Source organism: Marmota flaviventris, chromosome 10, assembly GCF_047511675.1.
Source record: "Marmota flaviventris isolate mMarFla1 chromosome 10, mMarFla1.hap1, whole genome shotgun sequence".
Lineage (NCBI taxonomy): Eukaryota > Metazoa > Chordata > Mammalia > Rodentia > Sciuridae > Marmota > Marmota flaviventris.
Window position 1 is genome coordinate 80675322 of NC_092507.1, and position 24365 is coordinate 80699686.

The 24365-nt window shown below is 42.4% G+C and overlaps 1 long non-coding RNA gene across 3 annotated transcripts in view; it reads left to right on the forward strand.

Annotated features, from left to right (window-relative positions):
- LOC139707265 (uncharacterized) overlaps nt 1-24365 on the forward strand; it is an 82471-nt gene that overhangs the window by 52212 nt on the left and 5894 nt on the right. The window contains exons 4-7 of one of the 3 annotated variants that reach the window (XR_011708886.1): nt 14007-14125; nt 16657-16802; nt 17119-17220; nt 22234-22870. This is a non-coding gene — a long non-coding RNA (uncharacterized lncRNA). Of the gene's footprint in view, nt 1-14006; nt 14126-16656; nt 16803-17118; nt 17221-18574; nt 20610-22233; nt 22871-24365 lie in introns of those variants that run through there. The other 2 variants (XR_011708885.1, XR_011708884.1) reach the window with 2 other exon arrangements.

Genomic DNA, 24365 nt, shown 5'->3' on the forward strand with positions numbered 1-24365 from the left:
TCCTTTCTTCCATGAAGCATTTTTTTTTTAAAAAAAAAAACATTTTTAGTTGCAGATGGACACAATACCTTTATTTTATTTATTTATTTTTATGTGGTGTTGAGGATCAAACCCACTGCTTCACATGTGCTGGGCAAGTGCTCTACCACTGAGCTACAACTCCGGTTCCCATGAAGCATTTTAACACTGGCCATATTGAGAATAATGACAATGATGTATTAATAATTGGCAATAACATTACTAATATTAACAATTAATTAGTAACAATAATAATTACCCTTAATTTAATACCTGATGTATACTAGACATTGTGCTAGGAGCTTAACGTTGAATATCTTTTTCTTAATAATAGTCCAATCTTAGGAAAAAAATCCAACAAGCTGACTGTATATTACTTCTAATTCTTATACCAAGCAAGACAAGTCTTATCCTGTTTCACAAGAGAGGGGAATAGGCTTGGAGAGGTTGTGTGCCCAAGGCCACCCAGTCTACTTCATACAGAGCTGGAATTTGGACACTGACCTTCTTGAAAACAAGGGTCTTGATATGTACCTCTTTTGTAGATGACTTCAGCCCATTGTCTGCAGAAGGTCCTCAAAAAAATGTTAATTCATTATGTAATACCAACAAATATTTACCAGCTACCCCCAGGGGGTGATACTACACTAAGTGCCTATGTGTGTATATCCTGGGGGTGGCATAACATAATCTGGACATGGTCTCTGAAAGAGCTCTGGTCATCAGTATGCACCTGCCATGTGTTGCCAGCAGCTGTGTGGCCTGTCTCTAACCTCATTCTTCCACATCCAAGAGGATGCCAGGATTAGAGCTGGAATAGACTCACACACTGTCTGGACCAAGCCCTGCATTTAATAGATGCTCCCATTCATAAATCTATAGAGTGAAGCTCAGAGAGGTTGAGTTGACTAAGTTCACAAAGGCAGAGAGTGGCACAAGTGGGAAATGAAGGCAGCCACCTCCTAAGCCCTCACCCATCCCTTTTCCATTAGATAATAGCAAGATAGGGCATGAGGGAAGATCGACTCAGAATGGGCCTCCTCTTGCTTAACTATCCATGGGGATGCTGAGCCTGGTAAGGACCAATTGGTCTGCCAGGGGTCAGGTTTTCTCACAGATTAACAATGTGAATCAAAGGAGGTTTATTTCTTGAAAGTTTTACTCTGTGTGTTCCCTTAAGACCCACTGTAATGTTTACCCAAACAAGGTACAAATTTGTGACAGATTTCTCTATATTTGGTTTGTTTTATGTGCTTCAGACTTCATCTTTTATCCCTATCTAAATATTACAGAATGGACTAAAGGTAGGCATATCTTGGGAAGTATTTAAAAATATGAGTACAAGCCAGGTTCAGCGGCAAATACCTGTAATCCCAGCAACTCGAGAGGTTGAGGCAGGAGGATGGCAAGTTCAAAGCCAGCCTCAGCATCGGCGAGGTGCTAAGCAGCTCAGTGAGACCCTGTCTCTAAATAAAATACAAAATACGGCTGGGGATGTGGCTCAGTGGTAGAGTGTCCCTGAGTTCAATCCTTGGCAAACCTCCCCCTCCCCCCCCAAAAGAATACATACAGTTGAACAGATTTGATTTTATAAAGTAACTTCTTCAAGAAGGCATTACCAGCAAAATTTTAACTCCCCTGGCAGAGAGGCTTAGAAAAAAAGTTCCTGTTTCCCTTCCCTCCATCATCCCTTCCACTTAGAGCTTCCTTTCCAAGAATAAAACGGCCCTACCTGTGTGAGTTGGCCAGGCTGCTCTGCAGCCAAAGAATCTGGGGGCTGGCTCAGTCCCAGGCACTGCCACACCCAGGATGGCTCCCCCACCCCTGCATTTATCTGTGGGGGCCCAGCGCCCCGCTGGGGAGGAGAGGTGAGTTTGCTGGTGTGACTCATGTCAAGGAAGTGGGAAGCCCAGACACATTTGGCTCATCAGTTCCTTCTAAGTCCTAGTCCAGGCTTACTAAAGCCAGGGAGTGTGTGCAGACACTGGAAAACTCAAGGCAGTAACTGGGAGGCCTGGGGGAACCAGCCATGTAAGATGGGTGGGTGACACACATGACATGACAGTTGGTGCCAGCAGGTTCTCTTCTTTTTTTCTTCTTTAAATGATTAGGAAATTCTTTAGAAGGATGAGATAAGATGGGTTCCTCAAACTTATTCCCAAGCTGAGATCCATTCAGGATTCTGTAATGTCCTTTTGGGTCCCTCCCATGTATAATAAATAAGTGCTCTAATCAAATATTATTACAATGTGGAAGCAACGTCTAGGGTGGGCCCTGAAGAGACAACATTTAGAAGAGCCCTGTTCTGGGTCCCAGTTCTGAGCACAGGGTAAATTATCAGTCCAGGGCTTGACCTTCTGTCCTTAAGGATAGGCCCAGCTCCAAGCTGGAATCAAAGTTTCCCTCCTTATCCTTGAGGCATTTAGCACTTGAGGAGATGGATAATAATTTATCCCAGGACAGTGATAAGAGCTCACTGCTTGCACAAATTATTCACTGGAGTTTGCTTTTCTCCTGAATTTAGGCTTGATGGAATCCTGAAGAAGTCAATTTTTCTTGAGCATTTTTCTCTTTCTTTCTGACTCTTCCTTCTACTGTGGGGTTTAAGGGGGATGATAGAGAAGGAAGCAAATATGAAATGTGTTGAATGAGCAGGTTCCCTTGTGGACAGCAGCTCTCATCTCACTGGAGACCTCGGGGAGATGGGGTACAACTTGCCTAACCTTGTCCACTGGACAGTCGATGAAGCTGGGGGATGTGATTACAAGTTCCCATCTTTTTGTCATTGGCATTAACTCCCCAGCAAGTCTGGCCTGCCCCTGCTGTGACCAGAGACACCTAACTGAGAAATCCTGCAGGCAGCATAGCGTCCATGGGAGGTCAAACCACCTCAGGACAAGAAGAAAAGCAGCAGACCATGTGGGAATGGCCGTGATAATACCTATTGGGAAAGAGGAACGAGGACCCACGAATGTCATCCTCAAGGCCTCGCCTGGGAGTAAGCGGGGGAGGGGTGGCCACAGTGGACAGGGACAGCTCTCTTGAGAGAAGTTTCCTTGTGTAAATACATAAACACTCAGAGAAAAGGTTTGAATTAGCTCTACACATGTGTGAAGAGGTTTGCTAGGTCCAAAGATGGCCTCAGTGTAAGCTGAAAGTCTTGCTTATATGGTTCTTGCACAAGCCTACACTGGTGGTAGGAACAGGTGCTGGCTAGGGAATCTTCTTCGGTCCTGCTTTTCATTCTCAGGTATTCTCTGGGGCCCAGCATCCATCCGGACTTTCTGGAGCCTGCTCTACACTCTAGTATCAGGGAGGGTTTCAGTGCTTGTATCTATCTTCTATCTTCTAGCAGGTAGAAGTTTCTGTGACCTAGAAAAAGATGTGTGAGAGGCCTCAGCTGGGTGTGATAAGACAGCTGTTGGGAACGACCTGAGCTGGTATGCATGTCTCAACAGTAGGCTAGCAAAATCCAAGTCTAGCTCCTCCATCAGGGTCTAGACTTGGCCTATATGCACATTGGAAGTAATTCTGTCTGGCCTGCAGGTGGCGAGGACTTTGTAGTACTTATGAGCTGTTCATTAGCATTGGAAGAAATCAGCCCAAACCCTCGAGGGAGAGCAGGGCAAGACAGAGGAGGCTGCCTTTGCCCTGTGCCAGTGGTTGTCTGAATAGTTTGGTGCTTGGTCAGCCACCTTCCTGTTTGTGGAGTCTGTGATGGCCCTTGTCACTGCTGGCTTGGGAGCTGGACAGGGGCCTAGGACTGAGCTGGCAGCAGCTCCACCCTACCCCCAGGTACTGACTGCTATGAAGGAAACCTACAGGGCCAGCCTCCATCCTCCTCCTGATAAGATTAGGTTGATGCTCCCATGTGTCTTCTGAATTTCCTCAGTTCTTAACTGCATCATACCTGGGCTTTTTCCTCAGTAGAGAGCAGAGAGAAGAAAGAAAGGTAAACATTTCTCTCTTTGGCAAAGTGCTCCTTCTATGGTTAGACCCCAGCTCTCTGATCAGGTAGAGGAGATGCAGGAGCTTTTGGAGACTGGTCTCCATCAACTCAGAGATCCTGGATTCCCCAACAATCTTGCCTAAGAAGAAAGAAATCAAAGCTAAACTCTAAGCATTGTCTCAGATTACAGGGACAACGTCTCCCTCTGTCACTTCTGCAGCTTTCCCACACTGTGGGGGGATTGGGTCCTTGATGAGCTGGTAAGGTTGTCTGATGATGGCTGATTTTAAGTGGTGAGGAGACTTCTGGGAGGGAATTTGTTTTGGAAAGAAAGCAGGCACAGTGGTTCAAGCCAGGAGCAAAGTGGCAGCTGTTGGAGGCAAGGAAGATTCTGTCTTCATCTGTGTTGAATCTGTCCTCAGCACACATTATCTGGGTCACAGGGGGAAAAAAAAAAGCCTACCAGTAAAACAAAACATATAAAATAAATTGTTCCTTAAAAATCCAAGCTTTGCAATAAAAGAGAATAAAATCATTGCACTTGTAGGTAAATGGATGGAGTTAGAGAAGATAATGCTAAGTGAAGTTATCCAATCCCCAAAAACCAAATGCCAGAATGTTTTCTTTAGTATAAGGAGGCTGATTCATAGTGGGATAGGAAGAGGGAGCGTGGGAGGAATAGACGAACTCTAGATAGGGCAGAGGGGTGGGAGGGGAAGGGAGGGGCAAGGGGTAATTAATGATGGTGGAATGTGATGGACATTATTATCCAAAGTACATGTATGAAGATACAAATTGGTGTAAATATACTATGTATACAACAAGAGATATGAAAAATTGTGCTCTATATGTGTAATAAGAATTGTAATGCATTCCACTGTATATATATATATATATATATATATATATATATATATATATATATATATATATCCCAGCTCTTCTTTGTTCCACAGTTCACGAACTGAGAGACTTTGGGTAATTCCCTCTCTATCATCTTTCTGCCACCACCATACTGTTTCTGACCTGAAGGTGCTGCTATGAAGTCCAAGGAGTTAATGTTTGGAAATGACTGAGAACAGTATAAGTGTTCTTTGTTAAAGAAATAAAACCCCAAATATCTGTAAGACTTAAGGGCACAAGCAGCACTTCCTTGGGCCCCGTGAGCCGTGCATAAGGTGTTGAGGAGATGCTGCAGGGAGGGGAGCTAAGGACAGAGTGTGGCTGGATACAACCCAAAGAAGACCTTGCTGACTTTCTATGATGAGGCCACTACACTGGCAAACTATACAGATCCCAACTGAGTCAGGGTAACATCATCTCTGCTCCCAAGCCCCAACCTAGAGCCACTTGCCCAGAGAGAAAGAGAGAAAGAGAGAGAGAGAGAGAGAGAGAGAGAGAGAGAGAGAGAAAGCAGACCATACACTCACCCACCTCAAGTTTCTAGCTGGAATCTGATTTTCCCAGGGAGAGGGAGGATGGGGGACTTAAATTGGATATGAGTTTGGAATTTTGAGCCAGACTAGATTGGACACTGCATATGATAGGTAAGTTATGGAAAACCTTTAAGGCATCATTACAGAATGGGCAAAGGTGGTGACTGGCAGAAAATAAAACATCACACTCATTCCCACCTGGTTGAGATTCCTCAAGTTGCTTTTTTCAAAGGGGGGGAACTTTTTTTTTTTTTAAAGCATTTTCTTCTTCTAACATAAAAGCTGGAGAAATCTAGAAAGTAGAACAAGAGTGGTTGCCTTGTTTAGAGCAAAAATATGTAAATTCTGAAACTTTTTTCCATGCCTGTGGAGCTGTTACTCAAAGATTTGTTGATATATAGTATAGTAGTTTCTTATTGCTGCTATAACAACTTACTACAAAGTCAGTGGAATAAAGTAACATGGTTTTATTTTCTAGAAACCCAACGTGGGTCTCACTAGGCTAAAATCAAGGTGTCAGGCGGGCTATACTCCTATTTTAGTCAGGTTTTGCATCTCTGTGATGAAAATACTCAACAAAAACAACTTAAAGAAGGGAAAGTTTATTTGGGGCTCAAGGTTTCACAGGCTTGTACATTGCGAACTCCAACTCTGGGCCCAGGGTGGCAGCACATCATGAGTGAAGGGCCCTGCAGAGGAAAACTGCTCAGAAACCAGACAGACAGGGAAGGAGGGAAGGGGCCATAGGGAAGACGCACACTTCCAGGGCATGTCCCAGTGACCCACCTCCTCCAGCCATACCCCACCTGCCTATAGTTACCATCCAGTCAGTCCATTCAAATGAGGGTGGACAGATTAGGCTGCAGCTCTCATGATGTAATCCTTTCACCTCTGAATATTCCTGCATTAACTGGAGCTTTTGTGGGACATCTCATATCCAAACTATAATAACTCCTGTCTAGAGTTTCTGGTGGTGAATATATTTCTGTGCTCTTTTAGTTTCTAGAAATTGCTCACTAAAAAGATGTGACCTTTTTTTTCATTAAAAATGCTGAATGGCAAGTTGAGTCCTTCTTACCATATCACTTTGACTTCCTCTTTTGTCTTCCTCTTTCACTTTTAAGGACCCTTGTAATCCCTTGGGCTCACCTGCATAATCCAGGGTAATCTTGGTGTGTGTGTGTGTGTGTGTGTGTGTGTGTGTGTGTAGTGTGTGTGTTGCTGAGGATGGAACCCAGGGCCTCATGCATGCTAGGCAAGTGCTCTACAACTGAGCTACAACCTTTTCCCAATCTGGAGTCAATTGGTTAGCAACCTTGATTTTATCTGTAATCTTTGTTTCCCTTTTCCATACAACCAAACTTATTCACGGGTCCTGGGGTTATATCACAGACAACGTAGGGGAGCTATTATTTTACTATTTGTGTCTTATATGTTATAGAATTCAATTTACTGTAACAAAAATGCATGTGATCCTCACAATATCCCAGCCAAGATTCACCCCCATTCCATCACCTTGCCTCACAGGAGTGGAGGGACATCCGGTGTACTGTGAACTATGAAAACCAGTAACTAAGAGACTACTGGATGTTGGTCATGTCCTGATAGTCAAACAAGTCATTCAATCCCATTTAGGGCCCAAGCAGGGGTGACTGGAGGACATGTACTCTGCACTCACCCCCAGAAACTGAGAAACTCCAGTCCTTGTTTCCCCAGCAATAGTGTCCTTTTCCCTCTCAGATGTTCTGCTGCCACCAGGACTTACCCTTAGCCCCAAGCACATGCAGGGACCTGGATTTAAAAATTCCAGATGGCTGAAACCAGTTTCAGGCACTGCAAGATGCTACTGACTTAGGGAACAAGAAAGGCAGTAAAGTCCCTATCTCTGGTTGCTGAGTGGCAAGGCTCATCATTGTCTGAGGTGGAATATTCTGGGGAAAGCTGTATTTGCAAGGGTGCTGCAGCCTATCTTGTGGGGAGAGCAAGAGTCCATCCCACTATCTCTTCAGGGAGGGCTGTGGAGAGGGCTCTGTGAGACTAGGACCCAGCTCTCTTAACTGTGCTCTGGGATGAAAGATGCATGCGGGCATTCTTTCAACTTCCCTATATTTTGCCATATTGATATCTAGTCCCTTAGCTTCTGACTCAGGGTGCACAAATGGTTGTCTGGCCTCCAGATTTGGAAATGGGATTCCATACACCCCATACAGGCCCAGTTTGCTGGCCTTTATGAGTCACCAGGGGTGCTGAGGTGGGGTAAGGAACAAGGACACTGGAGCTGAGAGTTCTCACCCTCAATAGGATGCACTAGCAGGGTAGGTTGCCCTGGGACAGGGGCAGGGGTAGGGACAAGGACAGGGGAAAGTGTTTGGTTCAGCACAGCCCTTGGACATCAGAATGTTTTCCCACAGTGCTCTCTCTTCTAGCCTTGCTATAAGGACACTTTGAGGACAGCAGAACCCACTATTAGATCACCCTCAGTGGTGGACTCTTAGGCACCTGAGACATTCTGGCTTGGTCCCTTTTCTCTGGAGTACTGCCCTTGCCAGCTCTTTCACACCAAAGCTGTCATTCTGCTTCTTTCTTTATACAACAAGGCTCTTACACAATGAGGCCCAATAGCTTATTGGAAAGATGGCGATGGCTATTAAAGCAGAACCTCAAACCTTGGGAACACAGGACTTGTCTACCTTCCTGGGGAGGAAGAAGGACCATCCTCCCATAGAAACACTGCACCACCATGACCTTGACACAGACTTTCCCCAAGACTGTTCATTTGTTTAAAATGAAGTTACCTTTCCCCCATAAATGGATGGAAGGCTTTCCTTCTGAAACACAAAAATCCATAAATCCACTAAGAAGATTTTTTTAATGAGAATTACTGTTTTTAAAATGAAAAAAATAATCATCCATGCTTTTAAATATTTGAACAAAAAGGCCATGTGTATTGCAACCAAATGAAGCACATTTCCAATTAAAACGAGAGGTTTCTATGGTTCAAGCATGTTGGTGAAGCCATAGCCAGATATAATAATTTTGTCTCAATTATTTCAGGGATGACTGCACGGGGAAGATTCTTGCTCCAGAAAAGAGCCCAGGACTATGAGAAGACACAGCTGTCCATCCCAGGGCTTTCCCTCCGCTTCCAGCTGACATGACTTGGAGCCTCTGGTTCTTGGTCTGGGAGTTGGGAGAACCACACAGCCCTCCCAGCCTACCTGCCTACCAGGTTGCTGTGAGACTCCAGTGAGGGGAAGAGAGTGCTGATGAGTCAGAGGCTCCATGACGCCCTGCCTTGCCATCAGTTGGCCCTGGAGAAGAAACTATTGTGAATCCCCTGAAATTCTTATGATTCTATCAGGCAATGGTCACAGAACTATTCCCATTCAGGCTCCAGCTGTCCTTAAGCACAGCACTCAAGGGATTCCCTAGTCAGAGACTAGGTCACCAGCCACATGCCAGGGTGAGCTGGGGAGAAGAAGCCGGGTGGGTGATGGGGCAGGCAAAAGGACAGACTTGCCATGACTTCCTTTTGCCCAGTGTGGCAGACCGCAAGGTCCAGATCTACTCCAGAGGCCCATTGTCCACAGAGGAGTCATTTAGGCAACCTCACTGCAGGGGACCCTCACCCTCAGCTGATGCTATAGGCCCAAGGTTCCAGGGTGACATGGCTTGATGACAGTCACGAAGCTGTCATGCCCTGCCTCTCTAGGACTTCACCCTCCAATCCTGCTCCTTCTCAGTGATGGAGAATGTGGGTGTTTCCCCTATTCAGCAGAATTACAGAGCTCTGTTGGAGGACTGCATAGTGTTACTTCTAGAAACTGTTTTCACTAAATTATATTTCATGTGTGTTAGGATTATGTTGAAGGTGAGAATAGAAACTGTTTCCACTTGCACATCACTGTTCCAGAAAACACTTGTCTTGCCTCAGGAACTTCCCCTCAAAACCATTTGAATGAACTCATGACTATTTAACTTTTCAATAATTAACATCAAACAACTATTTCCTTTCCAACACTCTTTGACACCTTCCCTAAAAACCCTTGCTTTGCTGAGCATGATGGTGCACTCCCATAATCTCAGCGGTTTGGCAGGCAAACACAGGAGGATTGAGAGTTTAAAGACAGCCTCAGCAAAAGTGAGGAACTAAGCAACTCAGTATGACCCTGCCTCTAAATAAAAAAAATATATACAAAATAGGGCTGGGGATGTGGCTCAGTGGTTGAGTGCCCCTAAAGTTCGATCCCTGGTACAAAACAAAACAAAACAAAACCCTTGCTTTCCTGTGTCCATCAACCTTTCAGGATTATGCTGTGATCCTTACCCAATTCTAATCATGCTCCTGTAAGACAGACCCACTTTTAACTAGACCCCCAAACCTTAAAGCCTCTTCCCTTTGAGGTGTTAACAAGACTTTGCCCAGGAAGTGATCTTCCTTCTTGGCATGAGTAAGCAACTTCATTTTGCACTTTCAATAAGTGTTTTTGAATAGTCAACAATTGAAAAAGGATAGGCTGAGAAATGGCATCTATTTTCTGGGTCGACTAGGAGAGTCATCACCTTGCCAGGAAGACTTATTTTTCTTCTAATCCTTTGTTTTCTCTTCGCCTTTACCTAATTCATGGAATTTCATGTGTTCTTGTTCACCATCTTCAACCCCCAGGGAAGGAGGAAGGGTACTGCTGTTACTGCTCTCAGCATCCCACCCTCGTCCCTGGGCCACAAGTCCCACCTATTACCAGTTCCTGGACTCCACACTTGTGCCTGAGGGCTCTCCTGTCCACCCTGTCCTGACTAGGAAATGCATAGTCAGTGCCTCATAATTAGCACATCCACAGCTCTGGTGTTCCACCAAGACTCAGGAAATAGTATATAAATATCACAGTGCCCTCATCCCTCTGTGGAACAGCTTTTCAGACCTGTGTTTTCCATCTTTTGGAGTTTCCCCTCAGGATTGTTAGTGGCTTACGGTAGTGGCTGATTTCATAGTCACCACTTCCTGGCTTCTTTTCTTTACCTGTGTCCCTTCCCTACTTTGCTACAAGTATTCCCCAAGTGGTTTACTTGAATCTCTGTCTCAAGGTCTACTTCTGGAAGAATCCAAACTCAAAGGGATATAAATAAGCAGAAAGGCATGGAAACCAGTCAAATGTCTTACATATTACAAATGTTCAAATAAATGTTTGTTGCACTGAGGGGAGAATGATGCAAAGTGACTTTACAATGCACAGAGCAGAACTGAGCACATAGCCGGTGTCTGATAATAAATGCTTGGGGAGGAGAGGAAAAGCCTAATGTAGAGCAGGCTGGATGATATCCCAGTGGATCTGATACAGAGGGAAGGTGAAGAACCATTGGCCTTTGGGCATCCTTCTGGAATTAGAGTTCTGTGAGTTCACCTGGCTGTAGTGGAGATGGGGAAACTTCTGGGGGCAAAAGCCTCACTGGGGGTATCCAGTTAGCCTCTCTCCTCTTCCCATTGAATTTTCTTTGATCACACAAAATTCATTTTAAACACCATGATGGAGAAATAATTTATATATCTGATTATTTACCATTTTAAAGTGCAAGAAGAGTTGCACAACCATCATCACTAACTCTAGAATATTCTCCCCCCTCCTCCACAAAAACCTGCATCCATTTAACAGTCTCTCCTCATTCATGACTCCCTCAGCTGCTGGCAAACACTAATCTACTTTCTGTTTCTACACATTTGCCTGTTTTGAGCATTTCGTCATTTTATAAATGGAGTCATAAACTATGTGGTCTTCCTTGACTGGATTCTTTTACTTGGCACATATTTTCAAGGTTCATCTATGTTGTAGCATGAATCAGTACTCCATTTCTTTTTATTGCCAAATAATATCCCATATGGATATTCCAGATTTTGTTTATCCATTAGTCAGTTGGTGGGTGTTTGGATTCTTTCCCCTTTCCAGCTATTATGAATATTCATGCGAGAGTTTTTGGGTGGACCTATGTCTTCATTCCTAGTATATACCTAGGAGTAGAATTGCAGGACATATTATAGCTCTATGTTGACCATTTTGTGGAACTGCCACATTGTTTTCCAGAGTAGCTGCACCATTTCACATTCCCGCCAATGATGTAGGAGGGTTCCAAGTTCTCCACATCCTAACACTTGCTATTGTCTTTCTTTCTTTCTTTTATTATAGCCACCCTATAGTGTGAAGTGGCATTTTAGTGTTTTTTTAAATTTACATTTTCCTTGTGACTAATGACAGTGAGCATCTTTTCATGTGATCATTAAACATTTTTATAACTTCTTTGGAGAATTCTCTTCGAATCCTTTGCTCATTTTTTAAAATTGGGCTATTTGCCTTTTTTATTGTTGAGTTGTAAGAGTTCTGGATACTGAACCCTTACCAGGTAAGATGATCTGTAGATATTTTCTGTGCAGTAGTTTTCACTTTCTTCATAGAGTCCTTTAAAGCACAAAATTGTTCAATTTTGATGAAGTCCATCTTGGCTATTTCTTGTCCTTTCCTTGTGCTTTTGGTGTCATAACTAAGAAACCATTACCAAAAGGTCATAAAGGATAAGATCTATGTTTTTTTCTAAGAGTTTTTTTAGTGTTAACTCTTTATGTCCAGATCTTTGGTCCATTTCAAGTTAAATTTTGTAGATGGTGTGAGGTGGGATCCATCTTCATTCTTCTCACATGGCTATCATCTTTTCCAGCACCATTTGTTAAAAACATCATTCTTCCTCTCACTGGATTGTTGTGGTGCTCTTGTCAAAATCAATTGACCACAAAGATGAAGTTTATTTCTGTACTCTTAATTCTATTCCATGGATCTATGTATCTTTCCTTAGGAAAGGAAAGATACATAAATCCATGGAATACCACACTGTCTCAATTACTGTATTTTTGCAATAAATTTTTAAATTTGGAAGCAGGTGTAAAGTCCTCTAAACTTGTTCTTTTTCAAGATGGCTTTAGCATTAGCTATTCTGAGTTCTTTGCATTTCCATAAGAATTTAGGTGTCACTTTGTTAATTTCTGAAAAAAAAAAGTTAAGATTTTTATAAGGATTTAAAAAAATTTTTTTTGTAGTTTTAGGTGGACAGAATGCCTTTATTTTATTTGTTTATTTTTACATGGTGCCTCACACATGCTAGGCAAGCACTCTGCCACTGAGCTACACCCCAATCCATTGATAAGGATTTTGTTGAATGTTTAGATCAAAATTTATAGAGTGTGACCATCCTTTTTAAAAACATCATTTTATTGTTGTTGTTTATTTCTTATGTGGTGATGAGGATTGAACCCAGGTCCTCAAACATGGTAGGCAGGTGATTTATCACTGAACTACAACCTCAGCCCTAGAATGTGATCATCTTAACAAATAAAGTTATTTAGCCTGTAAACATGAGATTTTTTTTGCATGTATTTAGGTCTTTCATTTTTCTTCAACAATATTTTGTAATTGGCAATGTACAAGTCTACACTTGTTTTGTTAAATTTATTTCTAAGTATTTCATGCTTTTTGATGCTATTATAAATTGAATTGTTTCTTACCTTCACTTTTTGATTGTTCATTATCAACTTATAGAAATATAATTGATTTTTGTATGATACCACAAAATTTTAAAATCTATGCGTTTTTCCTTCAAAATCAATGATTATTTTTAAAGATATTTTCTGTATTTTAAGACAAGAGATTATTTGAGGCCTGCCATAGAGCACTGAAAGCTTATTGCTGTCCTTGAGATTAAACAGAAAAAATCTTGGGGTGATGTGAAGTATGTGGTCCCTTAGTCCTAGGATGAAGTAGAATAGCAGAAAGTCCTGAACTTTCAAACTGCTTCAGATGTCCTTGAGCACAGAACACAGATATGGAAGTAGTACAAATTTACAAAATGAAAGATTAATCTCAAAGGCTGGTATACTACAATGATTGCTGGAGATATACATTTTGAAAAAAAAAAAACACATAAAAACTCTCCCAGGAAAAATGGGAGTATGTGGTTCACTACCAACTTGGGGTGTTGGTTATGACATTTTGACTTTGAATGGACCATGGGATCATGCAGCCTGTGCATCTGAATGTCGAGATAAGAAAACAGAGTCCAGAAAAGTACAGTGACCCATGGTGCTATAGAGGAGCAAAAGCAAAGGATTTGGGAAGAAATTACCTAAGTCCTTAGAATTGTGAGACTTCTAGAAAGGTTGCTTGGCTCCCATCATCCTTAGATAGTCATTTGTTAAAGTGGAAAGTGAGGACTACCTTGCAGGTTGGTTACAAAGAATTGATATCCAGCCAGTTGAATGTTTCCCAGGTGCCACGTGTCAGGCACTGCTCTGGATGCTGAGGACAGAGTAGAGAGTAGAGTCCATGACCACAAGAAGAGTAGGTTCACAGTGAGGATTAAATGAGATAGATTAATAATAACGTGCTAGGCTTAGCATTGTTTCTTTGGCTCATTGTATATGCTCTTTGTAAGATCAGGTTACATTTCCCCAAAGCAGACCCTCACTGTATTCAGTTTTGGATCCTGAATGCCACACTCAATGCCTGACACTAGGTAGTCTCTTGAATATTATTGAACTAAACAAATCTTCTTCTCACCCGGAGTCGAAAGAGGACTTGAAACACCTGAGGGAAGCACTAGGCTGATGGAGTGAGGAAGCAGAGCATCTCAGGAGGAGGAGGTGACCAGCACAAAGGTCATGAGACCAGCTCCTGATCCAAAGGTAAATAAATCAGTCAATCCAGGCTTTATTTCATTTTCTAAAAATGAAAACAATCTCTTGATAAAACACTTCTGGTCACATCCACATGTGAATGTCTTTTCAGACAAAATAAATAAGTTTTCTGGAAAGACTAAGTTTTAAAATAGAAATAAATGCAATTTATGTCAATATCACTCTGAGAGAAAAATAAAAGCAATACTGTGCATGCCATCATGAGATTGAGCCTGTCCAAAATGGGATAAGAGTGGTGAGGGCAGGGTGGTTCACAAAAAAGGGGTGACTTCAGGCCTAGAACAGGAGGTCAGGCCCAGGGCCTCATCCTAGACTTCTGCATGGACCCTGCATTCTTCCTGCTGGGTCCCAAACATCTTGAGATATGCAGCCCCATGGGGGAGGGGCAGAGGGAGCAGGAATTGGGCTGGGACCATGGGAGCAGCTGGTGACCATGAACCGTGTGCCAGGCATTATACAGAGCTCTGGGTCTCTAATCTCTCCTTGCCTCATTGAATCAGTCCTCTCCAGACCTTATGACTGAGAGAGAAAAAAGGAATTAGTATTTAGACAATACTCAAGTGGAAATCCAGAGGGCCGGTTCCAGATCCAGCTGTTTCTTGCTGGCTGTATGATCTTGATGCAGTACATTAACTTTTGAAATATTCATTTCCTCATTGTTAAATGAGAAGTCAGAACTAGATTTGGCATGGTGAATACCCCAGAGGTGTGTCCCTTCCCTATAGGTCCTCTACAGCAGACATTAGTAATCAATCACTCTCCACTTCTCTTCCCAGCTGGTTACCTGAGCCTCCCTCACAGACCACTCATTTGGGATTGGGTACAAGATACAAGTTATTTGTCATCTGCGACCAGACAGTTTTACAAGTTTTTTTTTTTTATACTGGATCTATGTGATTTAAATCATTTTCTGTAGGTTAGTCCACTATCGTTATTATGAGGTAGAAAATTGATGATTCTATAAAGTCAAGAAAGAGCCGGTGGTGGCTCTACATCAGTGTAAGCCGTGGTGACTATTATTTATGTAGAGTACTTTCAACAACACCACCCTGCAGCTTCTGAAGAAGGGGGGCTTCCTATGAGCTTGGTCAAGGATGGTCAACACGGAGATTGAGTAGCAGGGAGACATGGAGAAAGAATTGTGAAATTTTAAAAAATAAAATATAAACGTGTATTTCTGTGCCAGTATTAATTGAATTCCATGCAATAATCATTCAGGAATCGTTGCTAGGAAATCAGCGGCTACTAGTCTAGCTGAGTTCAGACAGGAATGTGTCATTCATACAATACAAACAGGGAAGGGCTTTGAAGAGCATGAAACTGGTCTCTGTCCAATTCTATTCAAGGAAACATAGTGCAGGGTTTTTTAGACACAGCTAAGGTGAAAAATCTTTCCCAAGGTGATCTAATTTCCAGGGTGGTGACCTGGAGCGTCACCCATGGGTCTCATTTCGTCTGCCCAGCCGGTCAATGCTGTCCCTTACAGCTGCTGTCTGGCTTCTGACCCAAGACCTGGCTGCTGTGTGTCTGGGACCAGAGTGATGGCTGAGTTGGGAGGAAAATGATATCTTTTTAGAGAGGAACTTGGAAAGTGAATTTCATCCCCCCCAAAATCCACCCTTTGGAATTGATTGGGGCTCAGAGGAAGACCCCAACTCATCACTTGAGAGCCTAGCCCCACCCAGCCTCTTCTTGCTCTCCTGCCCCACACTCCTTTCCTTGTAGCACAAACCACCAGTCAGTCTCTTCTGTGTTTAAGGATTTATGTGGTCAGGGTCTCTCCTCTCTCTGCCGTGGAAGCTCCAAGAGGATGTGGATTTATGTCTGTTATGTTCACAGCTGTTTCTTTGGTACTTACCAAGACTTAATAACATAAATTAATACCTGAAACTGAATAGGCACCTACTATTTGTTAAAGGACCGAAGCCACTCATCTATTCAATATTTTGTTCACCTTGACAAGAAAGATTTAAGTGACTATCTTCTGAATGCCTGAAATGATTCCCCAGGTTTGGGATTGGGGTCTGGGAGGTGGTTTGAAAAGGAAAGGGAATTTCTACTGAGGATTAAGGGAAAAGGCAAAGAAATGATTGTCTCTTTATGTGTCACCTTCTAATTCATCATGAGCTTTTATGTTCATGGTTTACTTGTGCTTCAAGTCAAGCTTTTGAGGTAAGTAGCCTTATCTTGGTTTTCCAGAAGAAGAAATGCGGTTCATAGAAATTAACTTACCCCAAACCACATAGCTATTAGTGGTAAAGCCTAGGCCTTTACACAAGTTAGGAATGTCAACTTCAGCACCTGGCCACTCTGCTCCCCATCCCTCACCCCCAAATGTTTCTCTAGCTAGCTGCTTTGCAGGAGTCAAAACTGTTTTAGCAATCATGGTGGGACCCAAGTTCCTCAGGGGCTCTAATATGGTGAGTTTCTTTTTTGTTTTTTTAATCTGCTTTGGTTTGAGATATCTTTTCCTATAATCCTTAAAAGACAGGGGAAATTCATATGATACTTATCCACAGGAAGAGAGAACATGCATGGAGAAGAGACATTCAAGTTTGGAATCAGATTTCCCAAGCCCCTAAGGTTCTGGCACTTCCCAGAATACCCGCGGCAGGATTCCCCATGGATGGTGATCTCATTTCCAGGGAAGTTCTCCTTTGTAAATGTAAGTGTAAGTCAAGTGTAAGTGTAAATCAAGTCTATTTGTAAGTGTAAATCAAGTCTATTTCCCATCCCTGTTAGGCTTAGAGATTCTTAGTGATATATTATTTTATTTTCCAGATCCCAAGAACTTAGCCCTCTACCCTAAAACTGGCAACTTTAACACTAAAATTCTTATGTTTTGGGCAACTAAAGATTGCCTAATAGCTCCTGTCTCCCTCCCTCCCCAGCATCCAGGACCCATCTAGTATGTTAGTTGTCCTGAGACCTGTGAAAAAAAGTTTAAATTCCCATTCTGAGAAAGTTCCCTTTTATTTTAGGTTATTACAGAATCGCCCAGTGGTCCAGGCAATGGTACCAGCCTGCCTGACATAGGAGGGTGAATGGATGAGTAGATTTCACCACATATTAATATCTTTCAAGTAAGTATTTAAATAATAAGATTCCCTTCATTGGATTTTCTGTTGTATCTTATTTATATCACCTTATGTTGCTGGACTATTCAGTGTGTGAAAATAATTTTGAAATAATTTTAGTCGATTTCTTTTGCTAGGTTCTCAGGAAGAAACCACATCTGTGTTAGAAAGGGGATAGATATTTGCTCTTACCTTTATAAAACATGCTTCTCTGTAGGCTTGTTGGGAAGGGTTAACAAAATGTTCTAAATAGGTCATATCCTAGCCTGGGAACCCAAAGCCCTGATGACAGGAAGGGTTGGAAAGTGACAGCAGGATGCACATTTCTCTGTCACAGCTTCCTCAAACTTAAAAAGCATGGTCAATGACAGGAGAGAGTCAGCCCTGTGCCTTCAACATGAAATTCCACATTCAAAGTTCTTAGGTTTGCTGTGGTCCCATTGCATTCAGGGTTGTTTAGGGCAAAGCGAAGGGTGCATATATAAAGGAGAAGATAGTACTTTAAAAAAATACTGGTAGTCAGGGTGCATAGAACATACAAACATGAAGCAACTGGAGAAGACAGGCAAATGTCACAGTGTGAAATGTATTAGCCCAGACTGAACAGAGGTGATGTGACTGCCTAAGGAAAGGGGGATCTCAGCATACACTCCAGTTTTCTCCCTACACTATTCCATCTGCTTATCAAGGGAATCTTCCTTAGCCTAAAAGAAAAATCTTCATTTATTCTGTGTTTCCTAATGAATATTGTCATGGGTTTCCTGAAAGGACAGAATATCATAAATTAATTAGAAGACAGAGGAAAAGAGAATCTCTCAGTAGCAAGGAAACAGAGGGAAAATATTATGTATAGATGATAAGAGATGCAATAAAAATATTAAAAAATCAGAACTAAGAGATTAAAAATAAATAGCATATATTAATAAAGAGAATATCCAAATAGCCAATAAATGATCTGAATTTGTCTCACTAAAAATTTACATTGAAATCTTTACTCCCAAAGCAGCAGGAGGTAGAGGGGAGGTGATCAGAATATGGAGGCAGAATCCCCATGCCTGGCATTAGTGCCCTTACAAGGGACTGAGAGAGAACACTCCCTGTTAGGGTCTAGATGTGACATGTCCCCCAAAAGCTCATGTGTGAGACATTGCAAGAAAGCCTTAACCAAATCAGTGAATTAATCCCATGATAGAATTAATTGAATGGCATCTGAAGACAGGGAGGGTGTGGCTGGAGGTCAGTCATTGGGGGTTTAGCTTTGGGGTATATATTTTGTATCTGGTGAGTCTCTCTCTGCTTCCTAATGTGAGCTGTTTCCCTCCATCACACTCTTACGCCATACGTTCCGCCTCATCCCAAGCCCTGAGGAAGAGAGCCAGATTTCTATGGACTGGGACCTCTGAACTGTTAGCCCCCAAATAAACTTTTCCTGCTCTATAATTGTTCTGGTCAGGTCTTTTAGTCACAGCAGTGAAAAATCCTGACTAAAACATTTCCTTTCCATCATAAGAGGACATATCAAGAAGGTTCTATAAGTAACCAGAGAGCTGGCCTTCCCCAGACATTGAATCACCTTGATCCTCGACTCCCACACTCCAGAACTGTGATAAACTGTGACTTCCGTTGTTGATAAACTGCCCAGTTTATGGCATTTTGTTATGGCAGCCCAAAGGGACTAAGGAAGAACTGCAAATTGAAAAATCCCAATGTTACAGCACCACTCACCCAGTTGAGGGTCAAAAAGGAAAAGGACAGATGATACTCAGTTTGGGTAAAGATATGGAGTAACTCGAACTCTCATTCACTTTTAATGGGAATGTAAATTAGTATCAACAACAGAATTTATATATATCTCCTATATACCAGTGAGAATAGATGAATTCTAACTACATGAAACACCATGAGTCTCACGAACAATGCTTAGTGAAAAAATAGAAAACCAGGCACAAAAAAATACATGCTATATAATTTCATTTTTATAAAGTCCCCAAACAGACAAAACTCTGAGTTAAAAGTCAAGATAGTGGAGTCCCTTGTAGGGGACAGTGGCTGGAAGGGATCATGAGTGTCTCTAAGCCTGTTACTGCTTGGTTCCTGATCCGGGGGCTGGGGACACAAGTGGGCTCTTTGTGAAAAATCAGCAAGCCATACATCTTGATTTGTTCATTTTCTTTGTGTGCATATTTCCAAAAACTTGCAAAACATAAAGATCAAAATAATACCTACAAGAGTGAAGTTTGTTCTTACTTCACATTATATACAAAATTAACTCAAAATGGACCAAAGACCCATATATAAGAGCTAACTCTTAGGAGAAAATGTAGACATAAATTTTCATTAATTTTGAATTGGCAATGGTTTCTTAGCCATGCCACCAAAAGCAAAAGTAACCAAAGAGAAAAAAATAGATAAAACGGACTTTATCAAAACTGAAAAGTCCGGTGCTTCACGGGACAAAATGAAGAAAGTGAAAAGAATACCCACAGAATGAGAGAAAAATATTTGTAAATCTGATAAGGATTTAATATCCACAATATATAAAGAACTCAAACAACTCAGCAATAGAAAAACTAATTTAAAAACAGGCAAAAAGATAAATAGACATTTCTCCTAACAAGATCCATAAATGGTCAATAAGCATATGAAATGATGCTCAACATCACTAGTTGCTAAGGAAATGGGAATATATCACAATAAGACACCACTTCACAATAACAGGATGGCTAAGATAAGAGGCAGATGATAGAGACAATGCCATGATGGTGAGCATGTGTAGAAATTATAACTCTCATATATTGCTGGAAGGAATATGAAAAGGTGCAGCTACTTTGGAAAATGTTTTGGCAATTCTTCAAAAGTTTGACATAGAAGTCCCAGATGCTCCAGAAATTCTACTCCTAGTCCTGTAATCAAGAGAAATTCAACATAGGTCTACACAAATAAATATACATGGATTTCATTGAAACATTATTTATAATAGCCCAAAATTGGAAAAGCCCAAATGTCTATCAATGGATGAAGACAGCATTTATTTATCCACTAGGATAAATAAAATGCAGTGCATATATAAAAGAAATATTATTCAGTTATAAGAAGAATAAAACACAACAAGGCTACAATATTGATGAACCTTAAAAACATGAAGTGAAAGACTCCGGTCACAAGGATCATGTGTTTTAAATGAAATATCAAGATGAGGCAAATCCAGAGAAATAGAAAGTAGGTTAGTGGTTCCAGGAGCTGCAACCGTGGAAGGAATAGGGAGTGATGAAAATCTGAAATTGGAAAGTGGTGATGATGTACAACTTTGTGAATATTCTATATGCTATTGAATTGTGTGTTTTCCCATTGAATTTTGTGGTATGTGAATTTTTTCTCAATAAAAGAACCTACTAGAGGAGATTTTTAAACAATAAAATAATTGTGAATTATGAAAAAAATCTGTTGTTCACTTAAATTCCTCTCTTTGGAAACCATCTTTGTATCTATTACAAGAGCCCACTGGTTCCATTCTACACATTCTACACATTCACACCAAAGAGTGAAACTGTGAATCAAGGAAGTGTACATTATTCTCTGCCCTCGGTTTTCTCTCTGTTGTACTTCCTACTTTGACACTAGATGCCCATTTTTGCTTTGATAGACCAATTTCTCAAAGGATCCCTTAGTTCTATTGCATCCAAATCTCTTGAGGGGCTTTGGAATGTTCAAGCCCCACTACAGACCCAGTGAAACAGAAACTGGGTATGACTCTGGACTTAGCACTTTTAACAAGTTAGGCAGCTATACAAATAATACTACTGCCAATAGTAGTAGTTTTTCCTTATAGAATATTTGGTACAGGAACAATTCCAGATGCTTTACATAAAACTAACTCATTGAACCCTCAGTATGATCTGTGACTAGGTACTATTATCATCCCCATCTTACAGAGTAAACTGAGGTGTTGGTGGATCAAGAAACTTTCCAAAAGGCATGTAACTAGAAAGTGGAGAATCAGGAGTCAAACACAACCAACCAGTCTAGCTTCAGATTGCGAGCTCATAACCACTGCCGCCTCCTCTCCCCAGTGATCCTTACACTTACGTTTGAAGTTCACTGTTATGGTTATAACTTAATACACCCCTTGCACCTGCAAAAATAAAAATCTATATTTCTACCTTTGATGTGGGAGTTTACAAAAACAAATTTTCTTAAGGGAAATGTTCCAAGCTGATTGTGAAATTGTAAGATCAGAAACTGGGATGTTAAAGGCCCTCAAGGATGTGGGAAAGCACCACACCCATTCTATGTGCTCCCAATTAATGAACTCTAGTGATGCCAACTGCCTGGAGAAAAGGCCTGTGTGCTTCGGTGGACTCCTGGCTGAATTCCATTTGGAAGCCTGGGCTACCCTTCCCCTGGCTGGCTTTGCCTCGCCAGAGCAAGGAGAAGAGTCTCTGTTAGTGGTATCATAGTTTTTGTTACAGAACTCATTCATACTGTTCAGAAGTCCCAGCCAGCTTCAGGTTGCCCACTGATGGCCCAGGTCTCTTTTGGAGTTGGAATCGGGTCCCACATCTTCTGATGGGCCAGAATCACCATGGCCAGGAGGGCCACAGTTAGTCCCACATCACGTGGGCACCTTCCAAAGCAACTCTTTACTCAAGTGACAGGCAGCACACTGACAAGAGCCAGGCGTGAGTGATGGAAAGAACACAACCCGAGGATGAAGAGATACAGGGACAGGCCCTGGGTCTGACCGTGGGAGTGGGCACATTGGGCAAAAGTCATGCATTCTCTGAAGCCTCCGATGGTTCACCTGTAGTATGAAGGCAATAGTTCCCAGCCAACGCCTTGGCAGGTGGCTAAGACAACTGGTCAAGATAACATCAGAGAAACAGCTTCCTACGGTGTTGGCGTCATCATTCTGAACTGCCACTCTTTAACTGTGTCAGGCCTTCCTGGTCCGCAAAGGGTTGGCATCCACTCACTCACTCAACAAATATTAATTGAGCGGATGTGTGACTTTCTTTGTAGATAACGTGCAGAAGTGCCAAGTGACTAACAGGCATCTCAGACTGGACATGGGAGAAGCAAAACTCACTCTTTCTCCTTGAGACCTGCCCCTCTTCTAGTTTGCCCCATCTCAAGAACAGCATCAACATCCATCCAGTCGCTCAAGTCAAAACCCAGGTGTCATCTTTGATTTCTCTGTTCCTTCTTTCAATTCATGGGTCACATGTTCAAAATACACCTGGTCCCTCCCACTGGCACCCCTCCAGCCCCATCCAGCCCCATCTTCTGCTGCTGGCCTGCTGCACCACCCTCCAGGCCAACTCCCTGCTCCTTCACAGGCCCTTCTACACTCAGCAATCAGGACAAATCACATGTCACCACTCCCCCACCCCCATGGGAAATCTGCAGTGGCTTCCCAGTGCCCATAACACAGGAGTCACGTCTGGCCATGCTGCTAAGTGAGGCTTGACATGACCTTGATCCTTCCCTCTCCCTGGCCCTACCACCTACGCATCTCCCCCTGGAAGTGTGTTCCAGCCGCACAAGCCAGTCTCTCCCGTCATCCTGACCTGGCAAGCTCACTCCCACCCTTGGCCTGGGTGATCTGCTGCCATGACATTGCCGGGCTCCTCTCATCATGCTAGTTTCTGGCCACCACTCCCTCTCCTATCTACTCTCTGTTTCTTTGTTCTAGTTTCTTCGTTGCCTCTGCTACAATCTGATATTATTTAATTATATGATTATTTGCATGCTAGGTACTTATCACTCACTTCTGCTGAGTGTCACGCAGGCTGGGCTATCCTCAGCTCTTTTGCATGACACAGGAGGGCACTTATATGTTCCCTAAAGGATCAATTCCTAAAGGATCAATCGATGTGACTTCTGCCTTGTTTTTGCTCTGTTTGACTTTATGTGAAAAGATTTTCAGGAGGTTTATGAAACTGAATGTAGTAGAATAAAATTAATTAAATACCAGCCTAGGAAATTAGATTTTGTTGAAGGGGGAAAAAAACCCCAGAAAAATAAAAACAAAGAAACTAGCTTTGCCTTGCCTGGGGGCTCAGTCCCGGGAGAGCCTCTTCTCTACCCACAGTGCCCAGAGTCACCTCCTGCAGGGTGTCTGAATGCGGGGTGGGGGGGGGTGTTTCTATCCAGCCAGGACTTCTCATCCCCTCCAGTTCACTCATCCCTACTCGGGGTCTAACAGGGCTCTCACATTTATATGTCCAAATCTACTGTCCCACAGTCTCCTTTGTGGGAGAGCATGTCCTTAAAGAGACTCTATTCTTCCAGTAACTTTGCCTCCTGTACAACCACTAGAATCCTAATTAGAATAAGTTATACCTCATGTATGCATAATGTGCCACAAGACATTCTATTGCTATGTATACCTAAAAAAAAAAGTCCTAAAATAAAAAGATACTCCATTCTTCCACTTTTTCTGGCCTCTTCCATTTCTTTCATATCTCACATTGTGTCAACCAATCTTATTGTCCAGAACATAACCCCTCCTCACCTGCTTCTATACCATGCTGGCTCAGACCCTGTCGCCTCTGGATGCCTGCAATTGGTCTCTCAGTTTCTACCTTAGTCTCCTATGTCTGTTCTTAACTCATTAGCTAGAGTGATCCTTTTAAATTCCGTCACTCCTCTGCTCAAAACCCTCTATCCACTTTTCATTCTATACAGCACAAAGGTCCAAGTACAGCAAAGGCCTTTGAGGCCCAGTGTCACCTTGCTTTGGTTGTGCCTCCAACACCCTCTTGTGCCTCCAACACCCCAGTCCACCAGCTCCTTGCTGTTTTCCAGCATGCCAGGCACACTCTTGATCAGGGACTGTGAACCTGCTGTTCCTGCTGACCCCATTCTCTAGGATGGCTTTCCCCAGTGATCCGCCCAGTGCACTTCTCACCTCCCCAGGCCTTGCTCAAGTGGCACCTTCTGGGTATCATACCTATTTAATGTTCCCCACTTTGTACTCATTCTTCTTCTCTAATTCATTTTCTACTTCTTTATCACCCAGATGTATTATATTGTATTAAATGGAAACTTATCATTTGTTTATCGTGCATTCCTCCACTGGTCTGCAATCTTCCTGTGGGTAGGAACTTCGTCTCTTATGTTCAAAGCAGTATCTGGTACAATGTCTGGCA